Source organism: Dendrobates tinctorius, unplaced genomic scaffold (assembly GCF_039654945.1).
Source record: "Dendrobates tinctorius isolate UK_male_01 unplaced genomic scaffold, ASM3965494v1 ptg000177l, whole genome shotgun sequence".
In the NCBI taxonomy this organism is placed as follows: domain Eukaryota; kingdom Metazoa; phylum Chordata; class Amphibia; order Anura; family Dendrobatidae; genus Dendrobates; species Dendrobates tinctorius.
In genome coordinates this window covers 20307263-20326707 of record NW_027361844.1, presented here as the reverse complement: position 1 = coordinate 20326707, position 19445 = coordinate 20307263, and the positions used below count along the sequence as shown (strand labels likewise).

General features: G+C 44.7%; 2 long non-coding RNA genes across 2 annotated transcripts in view; one reads left to right on the top strand and one right to left on the bottom strand.

Moving 5' to 3' along the window:
* Nucleotides 1-19445, top strand: part of LOC141054293 (uncharacterized) — a 150007-nt gene that overhangs the window by 95860 nt on the left and 34702 nt on the right. The gene's annotated exons all lie outside the window — the stretch shown is intronic.
* On the bottom strand, nt 8867-12005 carry LOC141054198 (uncharacterized). Its single transcript, XR_012221377.1, has 3 exons — nt 11894-12005; nt 10643-10756; nt 8867-9444 (listed from the first exon to the last, which is right to left on the bottom strand). It is a non-coding gene; the product is annotated as an uncharacterized lncRNA (long non-coding RNA).

Below are 19445 nucleotides of genomic sequence, written 5' to 3'. Positions count from 1 at the left end.
TCTGGTTTACCAGGAATTCGCGGATGTTTGTGACAAAAGGAAGGCAGATCAACTCCCGCCACATAGACCATATGACTGCCCCATAGAATTGCTTCCAGGGGCAGCGATCCCTTTCGGCCATGTTTACCCGCTGGCAGCTCCAGAACTAAAGACATTACGAGAGTATATAGATGAAAACCTAGCCAAGGGGTTTATCCGACCATCCTCTTCACCAGCGGGAGCCCCCATATTCTTTGTAAAGAAGAAAGATGGGACTCTAAGACCTTGCATTGACTACCGGGAGCTAAATAAGGTAACCATTCGTAACAGGTACCCGTTACCGCTAATTCCTGAAATGTTGGAAAGAGTTCGTCAAGCCAAGGTGTTTACCAAATTAGACCTTCGTGGGGCATATAATTTACTCCGTATACGTCCCGGAGACTAATGGAAAACAGCTTTTAGATGCCGGTATGGACATTTTGAATATTTAGTGATGCCATTCGGACTGTGTAACGCTCCTGCTGCTTTTCAACACTTAGCCAATGATATCTTCAGGGATTTATTGGACCATTATGTGGTAATTTACCTGGATGACATCTTAATTTTCTCTGATTCTCTACAGGAACATCAGGAACATGTCAAGACCGTGCTCAGACGCTTAAGAGATAATGATTTATACATTAAACTCGAAAAATGTGAGTTTCATTGCTCCGAAATTCAATTTCTGGGCTATATTATTTCTCCCCAGGGATTGAACATGGAATCCAGCAAGATCCAGGCAATCATAGACTGGCCGGTACCAGGTAACATCAAAGAGGTACAACGATTTATTGGTTTTGCTAATTTTTATAGACGTTTTATCCGGAATTTTTCGGAAATTGTCCGTCCCATCACTCTTCTTACTAAGAAGGGGAAGAAGTTTGTATGGTCTTCGCAAGCCCAGGAAGCCTTTGACCGCCTCAAGGTTTGTTTTACCACGGCTCCGATATTAATGCATCCGGATCCTGCACTGCCTTTCATCGTGGAGGTGGACGCTTCTGACTGTGCACTGGGAGCTATCCTCTCGCAACGAACCGGAGACAAAGGTTTGCTGCACCCGTGTGCCTTCTTTTCGCGCAGGCTATCTTCTGCTGAACTAAATTATGACATTGCAGATAAGGAACTTTTGGCAATCATTTCCGCCTTTAAAGAGTGGAGACACCATTTGCAGGGAGCTACTCAACAAGTAGTAGTGCTTACAGATCATCGTAATTTGGAATTTCTTAAATCCGCCAGGTGTCTTTCTCCTCGACAAGCTAGGTGGAGTTTGTTCTTGAACCAGTTTGATTTTATTATCTCGTACCGCCCAGGTTCACGTAATGGGAAGGCCGATGCATTATCCCAAATCCACACGGTGGACTCCGTGCCTGGGACCCCATCTAAGACCATCTTGTCTGATGCCAATTTCATAGGAGTGCTCCAGGATCGGGACTTGTGGGAGGAGATCAAGCTGGCCTATGACGGTGATGTATTTCTTGCTGCTCCACCTGACAACGTGAATCTTGTCTTTCAGAATGGTGTGTGGCTTAGAGATCGACGTATTTACGTCCCAGAGGCTGTGAGACTTCGAATCCTCAAATTGGTCCATGACTCCGTATTGGCTGGTCATAGGGGGGTACAGAAGACTCAGGAATTTTTAAGTCGTTTTTTCTGGTGGCCTACCTGCTTAAAGGATGTGAATGAGTATGTCCGCTCTTGTGAGGTTTGTGCCCGGTACAAAGTTCCTCGTGTTTCACCTACTGGTCTTCTCAAACCACTACCCGTACCATCTCGCCCTTGGGGGTCTATTTCGATGGACTTTATTGTGGAGTTAACCACCTCTGGCGGTAAAAACACTATTTTGGTGGTAGTAGACCGTTTAACGAAGGCGGCCCATTTTATTCCATGTACCGGTCTCCCCTCAGCTACAGAGACAGTGGATCTGGTTATCCAAAATGTTTTCCGACTGCATGGGGTACCAGATGAGATCATCTCTGACAGGGGAATACAGTTTACCTCTAGGTTTTGGAAAGAATTTTGCTCTGCGCTCCACATTAATGTTTGCTTGTCTTCTGCATACCATCCTCAGACCAACGGGCAGACCGAACGTACCAATCAAACCTTGGAGCAATATCTACGCTGCTACGTCAGTTATTTGCAGGATGATTGGCTGAAGTTACTTCCTTTAGCGGAGTTTTCGTACAACAACTCACAGAACAGTTCCACGAAGGTAACTCCTTTTTTTGCCAATCTGGGATATCATCCAAATATTCTCCCTAGGTCTCCGGTTGTCTCTTCGGTACCGGCGGTTCAAGACAGAGTGGATCTGTTGCAACGTAATCTTGAAGTTTTGAAGGACTCCCTGACTGTAGCACAGGAGCGTTACAAGAAGTCAGCTGATAGGTTCCGGAAACCAGCACCTTTGTATAAGGTAGGAGACTCGGTTTGGTTGTCTACCAAGAATCTAAGATTGGGTGTTCCTTCGCAGAAACTGGGACAGAAGTTCATCGGTCCATTCAAAATTACCGGGATTGTGAGCTCCGTTGCTTGTCGGCTGAAGCTACCACGAACTCTAAAGGTACACCCAGTATTTCATGTTTCTTTATTAAAACCGGTTTCTCCTAACAAGTTTCAGGGACGTATCGTACCTCCTCCTCCACCAGTGTTGGTTAATGGCGAAGAACAATTTGTGGTCCAGGACATTATTGATTCAAGACTTCATCGAAACCGGCTTCAGTATCTAGTTAGATGGCAGGGTTACTCTCCTGAAGACGATTCCTGGGAACCAGTAAGTAACATCAATGCTCCCCTGAAGGTTGCTCAGTTTCATCGGAGATACCCAGACAAACCTGGTCCGGGATCGTCCTGAGGCCGTTTCTAGGGGGGGGGGAGTAATGTCAGTATTCCGGGTTTTCTAAATCACCTTGTGAATGAATTTGCCCTTTGTCAAGATGGAGGTTGCTGTTCTTGTTTGCCCTACTTCCTGTTCATGTGTATAAAACCCGGCTCAGGTGCTGCTTTCCTTGCTGGAGTATTCTGCTTCCTTCAGCTGTGCTGTTTGCGTCTTAGTGTGCTTCTGCTGTGGCTCTGGACATTCCCTGTTCTCTGTAGGGAAAGCTGCACTCATCTTTGGAACTTAACCCTTGGTTCACTTTATCTGGTAAGAACTATGTTCCTGAACTATGTGTTATTCTTAACCCTTCACTCCCCAGTGAGAGCAGCTGGAACTGTCACCAACCGTTTGCTTTAATGTGAACCTGTTCCTGGACTCACCTGTGTTCACGCCGCTCCTGGGATCAACTTGTAAATCAGTTTTTGGACTTTCCTGTGCTTTCTCTCATCTGGGATTTACCTATAGACTTGTTCTGGACTTCCCTGTGCTTGCTACATACCTGGATTGGACTCTTTCTGCATCACTACTGTGTGAACTGCGCCACGTCACCTGAGTGTTACACTCACCTTTGGATCACATGTTTATGAGGACTCTGTCTTAAGAACTTTACTGAATGGCTATATAGCTCTAGGACTTGTCTCATTTCAGGTTATCAGCATATTGTTTTTGGATGTCACTGCTGTTATAAAATACACAATTTGCACTAAAGTAACCCGCTTCTGTCTGATCATTGCCCCACGCTATCAGAATCCTCGAGTTCCTACAATAGTATTACACCTTGGTGGTCTGCAAAGATGCCCTGCGGCGGTGATATGATGCCTGGACCGCTTACTAGATGCGGCTCTGTAGAGGCGGCCCGGCAGAGGGACATCAAAGGCGACGCCTGAAGTCGAGAGCCCCCTCAGGGGAAGCGACTCCGGCACCCAGGAGCAGCGCTACACTGGGTCTGCTGAGGGACCCTCAGGTGGGTGTCAGCCTGCAGAATTCTTGAGGCGGGAAGGGAAAGGCTGGGCCCCCCGATCCTCACCATCTGCTCGGAACGGTCGTATTTCTCTCGTCGTTCCTATCCGCAGTGGGACAGGAAAAAACACTGAAGGATGGCGAGGGGAGGGTCCTTTTGAGCTCTCGTGGTTTCCTGTCCCACTGTGGATAAGAAGGACGTCCTCCATCGTGCTGTCAGGTGGTGACCTGGAAATAAGACCTCACATGACTCGGTGGGACAAAATATGGAAAAATTATAGCTCTCAAAATGTGGTGATGCATAAACGATTTTTACCATAAAAAGCGTCTTTTAGCGTATGACAGCTGCCAAAAATAAAAACCCACCATAAATAGTAAATCAAACCCCCTGTTATCACCCCCTTAGTTAAAAAAAAATTATTTTATTTTTCCCTATTTCCATTTTCCCATTAGGGCTAGGGTTAGTGTTAGGGCTAGGGTCAGAACTAGGGATAGGGCTAGGGTTAGGGTTAGGTTTGGAGTTAGAATTGGGGGATTTCCACTGTTTTGGCACATCAGGGGCTTTCCAAACGCGACATGGCGTCCTCTCTCAATTCCAGCCAAAAAAGTTAAATGGCGCTGCTTCCCTTCCGAGCTCTGCCATGTGTCCAAATAGTGGTTTACCCCCATATATGGGGTATCAGCATACTCAGGACAAATTGCACAATAACTTTTCGGGGCCTGTTACTCTTGGGAAAATAAAAATTGGGGGTGAAAAGATCATTTTTGTGGAAAAAATATGATTTTTTTAATTGTACGGCTGTGCGTTATAAACTTCTGTGAAGCCCTTGGGGGTTCAAAGTGCCACCACATATCTAGATTAGTTCGTTGGGGGGGTCTAGTCTCCAAAATGGGGTCACTTGTGGGGGGTTTCCACTGTTTAGGTACATCAGGGGCTCGCCAAATGTGGCATGGCGTCCAATCTGAATTCCAGCCAATTTTGCAGAGAAAAAGTCAAACGGCGCTCCTTCCCTTCCAAGCTCTGCCAATGCGCCGAAACAGTGGTTCCCCCCACATATCAGGTATCAGCATACTCAGGACAAATTGCACAATAACTTTTGCAGTCCAATTTCTCCTGTTACCCTTGGTAAAATAAAAAAATTGAACCTGAAGTAATTTTTTTTGTGAAAAAAAGTTAAATGTTCATTTTTTTTTTTTAAACATTCAAAAAATTCCTGTGAAGCACCTGAAGGGTTAATAAACTTCTTGAATGTGGTTTTGAGAACCTTGAGGGGTGCAGTTTTTAGAATGGTGTCACTTTTGGGTATTTTCTATCATATAGACCCCTCAAAGTGGCTTCAAATGTGATGTGGTCCCTAAAAATAAAATGGTGTTGTAAAAATGAGAAATCGCTGGTCAACTTTTAACCCTTATAACTTCCTAACAAAGAAAAATTTTGGTTCCCAAATTGTGCGGATGTAAAGTAAACATGTGGGAAATGTTATTTATTAAGTTTTTTTGTGTGCCGTATCTCTGTGATTTAAGAGCATAAAAATTTGAACCAAATTTCCATTTTTTTCACAAATAAACGCAAGCTATATGAATGAAATTTTACCACTAACATGAAGTACAATATGTCACGAGAAAACAATGTCAGAATCACCGGGATCCATGGAAGCGTTCCAGAGTTATTACCTCATAAGGTGACAGTGGTCAGAATTGTAAAAATTGGCCCGGGAGTTAACGTGCAAACCACCCTTGGTAGTGAAGGGGTTAAGAGCCAGTTTGGCGCACTGGGCTTCTAAATCCACTTTGGTGCACATTCTCTCTCAGGGGCATGCGTCATGTGATGAAGCTAGATTTGCATTTGTGCTGTGGGTTTCACTTTAAGAGCTGATATTATCTGGCAGAAACTCTGTGCTGGGGGCGTCATGTGAAGTTCGTAGGCGTTAACATAGTAACTGGGTCTGCTTGCACATATCAATGAGCTTAACTGCCATTTGAATCGCCTCAGGGCATGCTTTCTCTGTGGCAAAATTTTCCCATTGAAAAGCATTGAGACAATACATTCCAATGACGGGAAAATGTTTTTTCAAACGCAAATTGCGCAAAAACTACAAATCCGATCGACACGGAAAATACTTAGCACACCTCTCGTGGACACTGGCTTCGAAACGACACCTCAATGGAGTCTGTGTGTGTAGCAGTTCGGGCCGCATTAATTGCAGAAATCAACTGAATAATAAGAATAAGTTAGCAGCGTTCGGATTACAATATAGTGGTTATTTTAAACCACTATAATAATCACATTTTCCTATTTTTTCTACCTACCAGTAACTGTATTCTAGCCATTCTAGTGAATTGCTTACTTTCCAATAAATGCATCAGTGCCAGCGGTGATCCCAGAGACTATTAGGAAACCCGCAGCCTCAGCACACGAATAGTCAACTGAATTCAATAAAATAATTATGAATTGCAAAATAATGTGATCAAAATTGTCTAGGAAAATTAAAATAGTAATGAATTTATTTAAGATAGAATGACAAGAATATGCACCAACAAATCAGGTCAGGGTAGATGTAGGATAGCGCAACCTGTCTTCTGGTTGATTCCCCCTATATTAAATGTATAATATTAACTGCCCGCTATGTAACATACATGTTTGGAGTGCGGGGTGGTATGGTATGTGTGACGAGTAGAGTTGAGCGATACCGTCCGATACTTCAAAGTATCGTATCGGATGGTATCGGCCGATCTTTAAAAAAAGTATCGGTATCGCCGATTCCGATACCGGAAGTCCCATTCAAGTCTATGGGACTTCCGGTATCGGAATAAGAAAAACCCTTTCCTGCCCTTGTACAGCCTCTCTGGGGTCTGTACGGGCCTTTCGGGGGGCTGTGCCGGCCTGCCAGGGGGTCTGTGCAGGCTCCGGTGGTCTGTGCCGGCCTGCCGGTGGTCTGTGCAGGCTCCGGGGGGCTGTGCCGGCCTGCCGGGGGGCTGTGCCGGCCTGCCGGGGGGCTGTGCAGGCTCCGGGGGGCTGTGCCGGCCTGCCGGGGGGCTGTGCCGGCCTGCCGGGGGGCTGTGCCGGCCTGCCGGGGGGCTGTGCAGGCTCCGGGGGTCTGTGCAGGCATCGTCCGATGGGACTACAAGTCCCATCGGGCGATGCCTGCTACCATGACAGTGATTGACACATTAGCCAATGATGGGACAGTAGTAGTCCCATCATCCGGCTAATGTGTTAAATGTAAAAAAAAAAAAAAATACTACATACATACTACATGCATGCTACATACATACTACATGCTACATACATACTACATATATACTACATACATGCTACATACATACTACATGCATGCTACATGCATGCTACATACATGCTACATACATACTACATGCTACATACATACCACATACATACTACATACATACTACATGCTACATACATACCACATACATACTACATACATGCTACATACTACATACATACTACATACATACTACATACATACTACATGCATGCTACATGCATGCTACATACATACTACATGCATGCTACATACATACTACATGCATGCTACATACATACTACATGCTACATACATACCAAGTATTGGTAAGTATGTTACTCTATGTTATATGTACTGTATGTCTATGTATGTATTGTATGAATGTATTGTATGTATGTAGTATATATGTGGTATGTATGTAGCATGTAGTATGTATGTAGCATGCATGTAGCATGCATGTAGTATGTAGCATGCATGTAGTATGTATGTAGCATGCATGTAGTATGTATGTAGCATGCATGTAGTATGTATGTAGCATGCATGTAGTATGTATGTAGCATGCATGTAGTATGTATGTAGCATGCATGTAGTATGTATGTAGTATGTATGTAGCATGCATGTAGTATGTATGTAGTATGTATGTAGCATGTATGTAGCATGTAGTATGTATGTAGCATGCATGTAGTATATATGTAGTATGTATGTAGCATGCATGTAGTATGTATGTAGCATGCAGTATGTATGTAGCATGTATGTAGTATATATGTAGTATGTATGTAGCATGCATGTAGTATGTATGTAGTATGTATGTAGCATGCAGTATGTATGTAGCATGTATGTAGTATGTATGTAGTATATATGTAGCATGCATGTAGTATGTATGTAGTATGTATGTAGCATGCAGTATGTATGTAGTATGTATGTAGTATATATGTAGTATGTATGTAGTATATATGTAGTATGTATGTAGCATGCATGTAGTATGTATGTAGCATGCATGTAGTATGTATGTAGCATGCATGTAGTATGTATGTAGTATTTTTTTTTTTTTTTTTTAACATTTAACACATTAGCCGGATGATGGGACTACTACTGTCCCATCATTGGCTAATGTGTCAATCACTGTCATGGTAGCAGGCATCGCCCGATGGGACTTGTAGTCCCATCGGACGATGCTTGCACAGACCCCCGGACATCAGCACAGCCCCCCGGGAGGCCGGCACAGCCCCCCGGCAGGCCGGTACAGACCCCCACAGGGTGCACAGACCACCGGCAGGCCGGCACAGCCCCCCGGCAGGCCGGTACAGACCCCGGGCAGTCCACACAGCCCCCCGGCAGGCCGGCACAGCCCCCCGGCAGGCCGGCAGAGACCCCCGGAAGGCCCGAAATGACGGCGCATCATGATGCGCACACACCACGCATCATGATGACGTCAGGCCGTCAATCAACTGAACTTCCGATTCCGATGCCGAATTCCGATATTGAAAAAATATCGGAAGTCGGTATCGGAATTCCGATACAGCAAGTATCGGCCGATACCCGATACTTGCGGTATCGGAATGCTCAACACTAGTGACGAGTGTCAGCTTACGCTGAGTCGTTCTTCTTAGAAAGAGTGGACCCTCTGGGCCGTGACACCCACCCACCTAGGGCGAGCTGACCTAATGAGAACCACCCCCTATACAGGGAGTGTCAGGGGCAAGACCAAGGGGGTGAGCCACCACGGCAGCTGGACCAGACGGCCGGCTCAGGGAAACAAGACAAGGCAAGACGAGTCGTTAATTCAAAGAAACTTCATTAAGGAAGACTTCAGGTACAACAGGTGTAAAACGTGGACACACAGAACATAAGGCAAGGTGCGTGCAAGAGCATGCTGAGGTCCAAGACTTGAGGAACAGGAGCAAACGTGAACACACAGAGTTCGTGGAACAGGGTGCGTGCAATGGCACGCCGAGGTCCAAGCATGGAACGTGCAGATGGTACGCGGACATCAGACTCCGGACAACAGTCCACGATCAACCAGGGCATCAGGGTCTGTAGCTCAGAGGGTGATAGGAAGGATCCAGACATCCAGAAGTCAGCCAGGGTTCCATGCAAGGAAACAAGACAGGGTTAATGACATGGTGTGTGTCAACGGACACGCCAGGATCAGGTTCACAGGCCAGGGAGAGACACAAGGTACGGTGGCATCGGAATCCAGATGCTGGCATCGACCGACAGGGTCCAGGTATCTGGCTACGGACATCAGCTCCGGACATCAGGCCGCAGTCATCTAGGTCCGGATCTCTGGCAGCGGTCGGCAGGTTATGGAATCCGGCAGGCGAACTAGGGGTCAGAGAAGAGCAAAAGAGACAAAGGCTTTGTGCAAGAGTAGCACGAAAAGGCACAGTGCGAGAACCGGTGTGAGTGCAAGGAAGCACAGAGACCACGGCTGGGAGCACGGGCAGGTGGTACCGACGATGGCAGTTGCAAGCGGGCACGACTAGAGGCAGCACCGCTGCGGGGCCACGCAGCCAGACTACTATAGCACTGGACGGGGCACGGCTGGGGCACACAGGCGAGCACGGCTAGAGGCGGCACGGCTGAGGCACACCAGGCAGGCACAGGTGACCAGGCACGTGCAAAGAGGCACGGAGCCACAAGGCAGGGCTAGGCAAAGGGTACAGGACAGAGCCACATGCGAGACAGCATGGTAAAGCCTAGTACGAAATGTGCAAGAGCGCACGAAACAACAGGGACAAGACAAAGAACGAGGCAGAGACCTGCGCATGCGGAGAGAATGCCAGAGACAGTCTAGCAGCGGAGCATAGGCTGAAGCCCAGAGCCGGGCCAAGGAAGGACCTTGGGACTAGACAGGGTACAGAGCGAGGCCTGCACGTGTAAAGACACGCCAGGGAGAGGTTCAGAGCGGAGGCCAGCACGTGTAGAGACACGCCAGGGAGAGGTTCAGAGCAGAGGCCTGCACGTGTAGAGACACGCCAGGGACAGAGATGAAGGCCTGCACGTGTAAGGACACGTCAGGGCAGGGTACAGAGACGGAGGCCTGCATGTGTAAGGACACGCCAGGGACAGAGACAGAGACGGAGGCCTGCACGTGTAAGGACACGTCAGGGCAGGGTACAGAGACGGAGGCCTGCACGTGTAAGGACACGTCAGGGCAGGGTACAGAGACGGAGGCCTGCACGTGTAAGGACACGCCAGGGACAGAGACAGAGGCAGGGTACCTGAAGCCACAAAGCAGAGCGAGACATGACACGTGGACAGAAACACGGAACAGAGCAAACAAAGACTACAAGGCAAAGCAGAGCAGGGACAAAACATGGCACGAAGGACAAACACTAGACAAGACACAAGACCAGAGATGGAATACGAGCACGGAGCGTGTGCAGAGATGCACGACAGAGCAGAGTGCAAGGGCACAGAATAGAGGGAGCGCCCCACAGACCAAGCAGCGATGCAGGGACACAACACAATACTCAGGCCCTGAGCGTAGGAAGGGGCGGCCTGATATAGGGCATAGCACCTCCTCTTCCAGGTCAGGACCAGGGGACCACTTCCGGGTTCAGATCCACAGGATAACAGAGCGTAGTCACATGATCAGAGTTCCAGACATGACGAGACGACTGTAGAATCAGTGCTGAAACCAAGACAGGTCACATGATCAGAGTTCTAGACATGACGAGATGATTACCAAACCAGACAGTGCAGGATCCTAGGAAAGGTCGCATGGTCAGCGTTCCAGACATGACGAGATGATTGCAGAACCAGACAGTGCAGGATCCAGACAGGGACACCTGATCAGAGCTTCTAGACATGACGAGATCACAGAAGACAGCAGAAATGCAGGCATCCTGCAGCTCAGACATGAGTTGAGTGTGCACACTGCTCTAGGGAACGAGCAGGATAGCAGACAAGATATGCGCATGCACATCGCTCCAGGAGTTCTTGAGAGAAAACAGACAGGGCAGACATGACAGACATGGCGGACATGACAGTATGCTTGTGTCAATGAAAGTATACACCAATATTTGTTAAAATCTACCATTCCTCACTGATGTGGGACCACACGTTTTCTCCATATCAAGCTCTGTTGGTGGACATCAATGACATGAGTTTGAAGTACCACACCAACGCTATGTGTATGTAGCTGTCTTGAATATGAGATACAACCTCTTATAGTATCCTTGTTGTCCCATGGTGCAAAGAATTAATTTTTTTTTTTTTTTTGGGGGGGGGGTATTTTCTTTTTTGAAAGGAAACCAATGTATTTGGCAGCTATATGAGCAATTAAAACAGTTGAACGCCAGTGTGAGGACTCACTAAACTGGACTTGTAGGACAATAATATTGGGGCTCATTGACTACATTATCAATTTTTTATGTGATTTCTGTCTCTTTTTACCAATATCCAATTAAAAGAAAATACACAGAATGCATGTCGAATTCTGATTTCTGGTCTAAATTTGCCAGACCAAAATAAACATTGAAGACTAAAAATAGGAGTTAACAAACCTATGCAATTTTAATCCATTTATTGTATCTGACTTTAAAAATATAAATCTTATTAAAAAATGGAAGGCAAAAACAAATATGATCCGCATGTAATAGGGATCAAACATGGAACGAACGTGGACATGCACAGAGAAAAAGAACGGATATAAAAATTTTTTTCGAGTACAATCAAGTCCTGACATAAAGCAGTAGGTTCTCCTGCAGTCCTATGTAAAACCACATACATGAAAAACTTGACTCTGCTGCTTCTGCAAAATACCTACGGATGAGTCTCCATCCTGTCTTTAAAGCTCAATCATGTGATTTTAGAGGTGGCGTGCATTGATTGCGCATATTTAATGTCCCCGGCAGCTGTGACATGAAATCTCTCCTCCAGGAAGGGTCAGCTCAGAATGATAGATAACGCTAGGGGAAAGTAAAGGCACGTTTTATTTTTAGATGTTGAGAAGCAAAGAAAGGAGGCCAAGCCACTGAAAGGAGAAACCGTCACACATGTATTCTCTAGAGGACAGCCTATGCTCCCAGCCCTCCCTCAAGTAGGGTGTCTTCCATGCTGAGAAGAAAAAAATATATTATATTTCTAACAGTAAATTCAGACCACCTGAATGTCTACATGCTAGCACACCCTGGATTTCTCAGTCCATGCTTTATTCTCGTCCGATACATTCCTATCACCTGCATTCATTACGTGCCGTTAATCACGACAGTGCTCGTCATACACGTCATACACAACGCATACATTATACAGTCACTGACCCACAGATAGCAGAATCAGCCCGTGTTCACAGTATTGGGGCCATGGTCGCCTTAGAGCATGTCATTCATTAGCCTAAACGTTCAAAACCAATAATTCATACATTGTCAACTAAATATGCTGTGCAATGCCGTACAATGGATTATTCTTTGCATCACACAAAAACCCATCAAAATGTTCCAGGCACAAAAAACTGATTAAATTAGCAAACACAAAAAGAAAATCCAGTATAACGTGCCATAGAAATTTGCAAATTGTATTAACTCAATCAGAGTAAAACATTCATATATAAAATCCAAACTATTATAGATATAAAAGTTCAAGGTCACTACTTAACCATAATTGGGGTTTATCCCAACAATACATTACTTAATGAAGAACACTAATAAAATAAGGACACTGCTATCCAAATAGGCAGCCTATATTGCACAATTGCCCAAAATAGCATATACTAATTGAATAATTGCATAAAGAACATTATACATATGCTATATTAACCCCTTCACCCCCAAGGGTGGTTTGCACGTTCATGACCAGGCCAATTTTTACAATTCTGACCACTGTACCTTTATGAGGTCATAACTCTGGAACGCTTCTATGGATCCCGGTGATTCTGACATTGTTTTCTCGTGACATATTGTACTTCATGTTAGTGGTAAAATTTCATTCAAATAACTTGCGTTTATTTGTGAAAAAAACGGAAATTTGGCAAAAATTTTGAAAATTTCGCAATTTTCCAACTTTGAATTTTTATGCCCTTAAATCACAGAGATACGGCACACAAAAAACTTGATAACTAACATTTCCCACATGTTTACTTTACATCAGCACAATTTTGGAACCAAAATTTTTTTTTGTTAGGAAGTTATAAGGGTTAAAAGTTGACCAGCGATTTCTCATTTTTACAACACCATTTTATTTTTAGGACCACATCACATTTGAAGCCACTTTGAGGGGTCTATATGATAGAAAATACCCAAAAGTGACACCATTCTAAAAACTGCACCCCTTAAGGTGCTCAAAGCCACATTCAAGAAGTTTATTAACCCTTTAGGTGCGTCACAGGAATGTTTTTGAATATTTAAAAAAAAATGAACATCTAACTTTTTCACAAAAAAAATACTTCAGGTTCAATTTTTTTTATTTTACCAAGGGTAACAGGAGAAATTGGACTGCAAAAGTTATTGTGCAATTTGTCCTGAGTACGCTGATACCTGATTTGTGGGGGGGAACGACTGTTTCGGCGCATGGCAGAGCTCAGAATGGAAGGAGCGCCGTTTGACTTTTTCAATGCAAAATTGGCTGGAATTCAGATCGGACGCCATGTCACGTTTGGAGAGTCCCTGATGTACCTAAACAGTGGAAACCCCCTACAAGTGACCCCATTTTGGAAACTAGACCCCCCAAGGAACTTATCTAGATATGTGGTGAGAACTTTGAACCCACAAGGGCTTTACAGAAGTTTATAACGTACAGCGGTACAATTAAAAAATCATATTTTTTCCACAAAAATGATCTTTTCACCCCAATTTTTATTTTCCCAAGGGTAACAGGACCCTAAAAGTTATTGTGCAATTTGTCCTGAGTATGCTGATACCCCACATGTGGGGGTAAACCACTATTTGGGCGCATGGCAGAGCTCGGAAGGGAAGCAGCGCCATTTGACGTTTTTGGCTGGAATTGAGATCGGACATCATGTTGCGATTGGAAAACCCCTGATGTACCAAAACAGTGGAAACCCCCCACAAATGACACCATTTTGGAAACTAGACCCCCTAAGGAACTTGTCTAGATGTGTGGTGAGAACTTTGAACCCCCAAGGGCTTCACAGAAGTTTATAACATAAAGCCGTACAATTAAAAAATCATATTTTTTCCACAAAAATGATCTTTTCACCCTCAATTCTTATTTTTCCAAGGGTAACAGCACCCTAAAAGTTATTGTGCAATTTGTCCTGAGTACGCTGATACCCCACATGTGGGGGTAAACCACTATTTGGGCGCATGGCAGAGCTCGGAAGGGAAGCAGCGCCATTTGACGTTTTTGGCTGGAATTGAGATCGGACACCATGTCGCGATTGGAAAACCCCTGATGTACCTAAACAGTGGAAACCCCCCACAAATGAAACAATTTTGTAAACTAGACCCCCCAAGGAACTTATCTAGATGTGTGGTGAGCACTTTGAACCCCCCAGTGCTTCACAGAAGTTTATAACGCCCGGGCGTGAAAATAAAAAATTTGTATTTTTTCCACAAACATGATCTATTAGTCACCATTTTTTTTATTTTCCCAAGGGTAACAGGAGAAATTGGACCCCAAAAGTTGTCCAATTTGTCCTGAGTATGCTGATACCCCATATGTGGGAGAAAACTACTGTATGGGCACACGTCGGGGATCGGAAGGGAAGTAGTGACGTTTTGGAATGCAGACATTGATGGAATGGTCTGCGGGTGTCATGTTGCCTTTGGAGAGCCCCTAATGTACCTAAACAGTGGAAACCCCCCACAAATGACCCCATTTTGAAAACTAGACCCCCTAAGGAACTTATCTAGATGTGAGGTGAGCACTTTGAACCCCCAAGGGCTTCACAGAAGTTTATAATGCCAGGGCATGAAAATAAAAAATCGTATTTTTTCCACAAACATGATCAATTAGTCCCCAATTTTTTCATTTTCCCAAGGGTAACAGGAGAAATTGGACCGCAAAAGTTGTTGTCCAATTTGTCATGAGTACGCTGACACCCCATATGTGGGAGAAAACTACTGTATGGACACACGTCGGGGCTCGGAAGGGAAGCAGTGCCATTTTGGAATGCAGACTTTGATGGAATGGTCTGCGGGTGTCATGTGCGTTTGGAGAGCCCCTGATGTACCTAAACTATTGAAACTCCCCACAAGTGATCCCATTTTGGACACTAGACTCCCCCACGGAACTTATCTAGATGTGTGGTGAGCACTTTGAACCCCCAAGTGCTTCACAGAAGTTTATAACGCTCGGACGTGAAAATAAAAAAATCATTTTTTTCCACAAAAATGATATTTTTGCCCCCAATTTTTTATTTTCCTAAGGGTAACAGGAGAAATTGGACCTCAAAAATTGTTTTGCAATTTGTCCTGAGTAGGCTGATACCCTACATGTGGGGGTAAAACACTGTTTGGGCGCATGGCAGAGCTTGGAAGGGAAGGAGCACCATATGACTTTTTCAACTCAGAATTGGCTGGAATTGAGATCAGACGCAATGTTGCATTTGGAGAGCCCCTGATGTGCCCAAACAGTGGAAACCCCCAATTCTAACTCCAACCCGAACCCCAACACACCCCTAACCCTAATCTCAGCCCTAACCCTAGCCCTAACCCTAACCCTAGCCTAGCCCTAATGGAAAAATGGAAATAAATACATTTTTTTAATTTTATTATTTTTCCCTAACTAAGGGGGTGATAACGGGGGGTTTGATTTACTATTTATGGCGGTTTTTATTTTTGGCAGCTGTCGCACGCTAAAAGACGCTTTTTATTGTAAAAATAGTTTTTGCATCACCACATATTGAGAGCTATAATTTTTCCGTATTTTGACCCACCGAGTCATGTGAGGTCTTATTTTTTGTGGGACGAGTTGACGTTTTTATTGGCACCATTTTCGGGCATGTGACATTTTTTGATCGCTTTTTATTCCGATTTTTGGGACGCAGAATGAACAAAAACCAGCGTTTCATGAATTTCTTTTGGGGGAGTGCGTTTACACCGTTCCGCGTGCGGTAAAATTGATAAAGCGGTTTTATTCTTCGGGTCAGTACGGTTACAGCGATACCTCATTTAGGTCTTTTTTTATGTTTTGTCGGTTTTTTGCAATGAAAACTATTTTATATAAAAAATAATTATTTTTGCATCGCTTTATTCTGCGAGCTATAACTTTTTTATTTTTTCGCTGATGAAGCTGTGTGGCAGCTTGTTTTTTGCGGGACAAGATGACGTTTTCAGCGGTACCATGGATATTTATATGCGTCTTTTTGATTGCGCGTTATTACACTTTTTGTTTGGCGGTATGATAATAAATCATTTTTTGCTTCGTTTTTTATTTTTATTTTTTAAGGGGTTCGCTAAAGGGGTTAACTAATGGGACAGTTTTATAGGGGGGGTCGTTACGGACGCGGCGATATCTAATATGTGTACTTTTATTGTTTTGTTTATTTTCAAAAAATGAATTTATTGGGGAATACTAATTTATTTGGCGATTTTTTTAAAATTATTTTTACACTTTTTTTTTTTTTTTTTTTTTTACTTTATTACATAGTCCCAGGTGGGACATCACTGTCCTGTGACAGATCGCTGATCTGTCACATCACAGATCACTGTGACAGATCAGCAATCTGTCACAGGCATTGAAGAAGACTTCCTCTTGCCTGCGCTTTGCAGGCACTGAGGAAGCCAGCTTCCTCCAGGCCCCCGAAGGCCCCCGTCGCCATCTTGGATTCGGGGGCCTGGAGGAAAGGAGCCCCCCGCAGCAGCGCTGCACATTGCGCTGCCGTGGGGGGCTCAGGGAAGCACGGAGGGAGCCCCCTCCCTGCTGATGCTTCCCTTTAACTCCCGGTACACTGCGATCATGTTTGATCGTGGTGTGCAAGGGGTTAACGTGTCGGGGGCGGTCCGTGACCGCCCCTGACACATTGTGCCGGGTGTAAGCTGTGATAATCAGCTGACACCCGGCCGCGATCAGCGGCGCTCACCACGTGGGCGCCGCTGATCGCGGTAGACGTACTATCCCGTCCATGGGCATAGGGGCCCGGGTCCCATGGACGGGATAGTACGTCGGATGTCAGGAAGGGGTTAATAAAACATATTGGGGTTACATCCATAAAAATGCATCTGAACTGAAAAGAACTTTCCACAGTGGAAACAGGCATAACCAATCAACAAGTTCATATGGATCCTAGGTATACATATTGTACTACTCAGCTATTACTAAGTACCTCGACCATAGTGCATTAAAGTATGTATCCAAAAGAAGTATGTGAATAAAAGGATGTTTCCAAGAAGGCACTTACATGATTAAAGTGTATGGCGCTGGCTTCCCCATCGCCCCAACGCGCGTTTCGCTTCTGATGAGATCGCTGTGTCTGACGGGGGCTTAAGTCTCTTATACCAAGACACAGGTGTTTGTCCTGATGGGCCTTATATAGGTCTAGGTAGATGATCACATGGGAGCTAACAGTCTACTTGCAAAGGCTGCAGGGCAGGTGTTAGCAACAGGCAGACTAGTCAGCTGCCTTGGGCCCCCGCTCCCCCAGGGGCCCCCAGCCAGTGACGTGCCGCTAATAGCGGCACACCACACGGCCGCTATGGGGCCCATGAGTCAGTGGGGCCCTCCCGGTGCCAGCGCCAACCCCCCCCGCAACATTCAACTGTATCGGCTCATAGACACCGATACAATTGAAAGCAATGATGGTGGAGAGAGCGTCAGATGACTCTCCCTCTCCCATCATTCCCCTCTGCCTATCACAATTTGGGTGCGCAATGACGTCACTTCATGGCGTTTCCGCTGTGTGCCGTGCAGTGCAGCTATTGAGACCGGAGCAGAGCCTGGAGCAGCGTGCGGAATGCGGAGAAGTCAGGATTGTGTGTGTGTTTTTTTTTTAAATATATCAGTGAGTACTGGACTGTGGGGCTGAATTATATTTTATGGGGGAGAGTGGGGTTCTGGATTATATTTTATGGGGAGGGTGGGGGGCTGGATTATATTTTTATGGGGGTGAACTGTATTATATTCTATGAGAGGGGGCTGCATCATACTCTATTGAGGCTTTATTACACTATATGAGGGGGCTACATTAAACTATATGAGGGGGGCTGCACTATATTCTATGGCTGCATTATACTCTATCGGACTATGGGCAGTGCATTATACTATATGTACTACTTTACATGGGACCTGCATTATACTGCATTGAGGACTATGGGAAATACATTATACTATATGAAGAACTATGGGGTGCATTATATTATGGGAAGTGAATTGTACTACATAGAGGACTATGGGGAGTGCATTATACTATATGTACTACTTTACATGGGACCTGCATTATACTGCATTGAGAACTATGGAAAATACATTATACTATATGAAGAACTATGGGGTGCATTATATTATGGGAAGTGAATTGTACTACATAGAGGACTATGGGGAGTGCATTATACTATATGGAGGACTATGAGGAGAGTATTATACTATATGGTGGACTGAGTGCATTATACTGTATGGAGGACAATGGGGCACATGATGTTATAAGGAGGACTATGGGTGTGCATTATACAATATGGATGACTGTGGTGCACATTATACTATGTGGAGGACTATGTGGTATAATATACAAAGCAAATAAAATGCTGCCTATTCATCGAGAGATTGGCTTGTTTATGCTGGAACAAAAATCATTTTTCTCAGCAGCACATTGCCCTAGGAAAACGGCAGATGTGCTGCTGATAACATGATACTGTATGGGGACAGATTGACCTAATAGTGATTGTTTTGTCCCCTTTATTCTTCCTCAGCCTGTGGAAAGAGGCAGGGAAACAAGCATCGAACGACTTCAATATTGTCAATCACACTCCTTTAACGGCCTAAACTCAGGGCATGTAACTACAACCGAAATGCTTCTGTGTGATGTGCAATATATAATAAAGCCCATCAAAGTGAATGGGTAATTTAACTCTTAAAACATTTGTATAAACAACAACGAATGGCTAAAAAAATAACCGAGAGTATAAACCCTTAAAATAATTTTATTATCGTCAAAAAGTGATTTTATAACAATTAGTACAAGACAATACTACTAGACTAATAAAAGATAAAATGGGGACGCCAAAACAAATATCAGATAAAATAATATGCTATAGTGTCTAACACCTGCCCACTACTGACCTAATAAATATGACATTATGAAGGATCTCCTTTCTTTGCACAAAAATTAGCAATAGCTCACAATAAAAAAAAGCAGGATGTTCTCACTTACATTAAATAATAAGAAGAAAGCGTCCCCGTCGCCCCCAACACACATTTCATCTTAA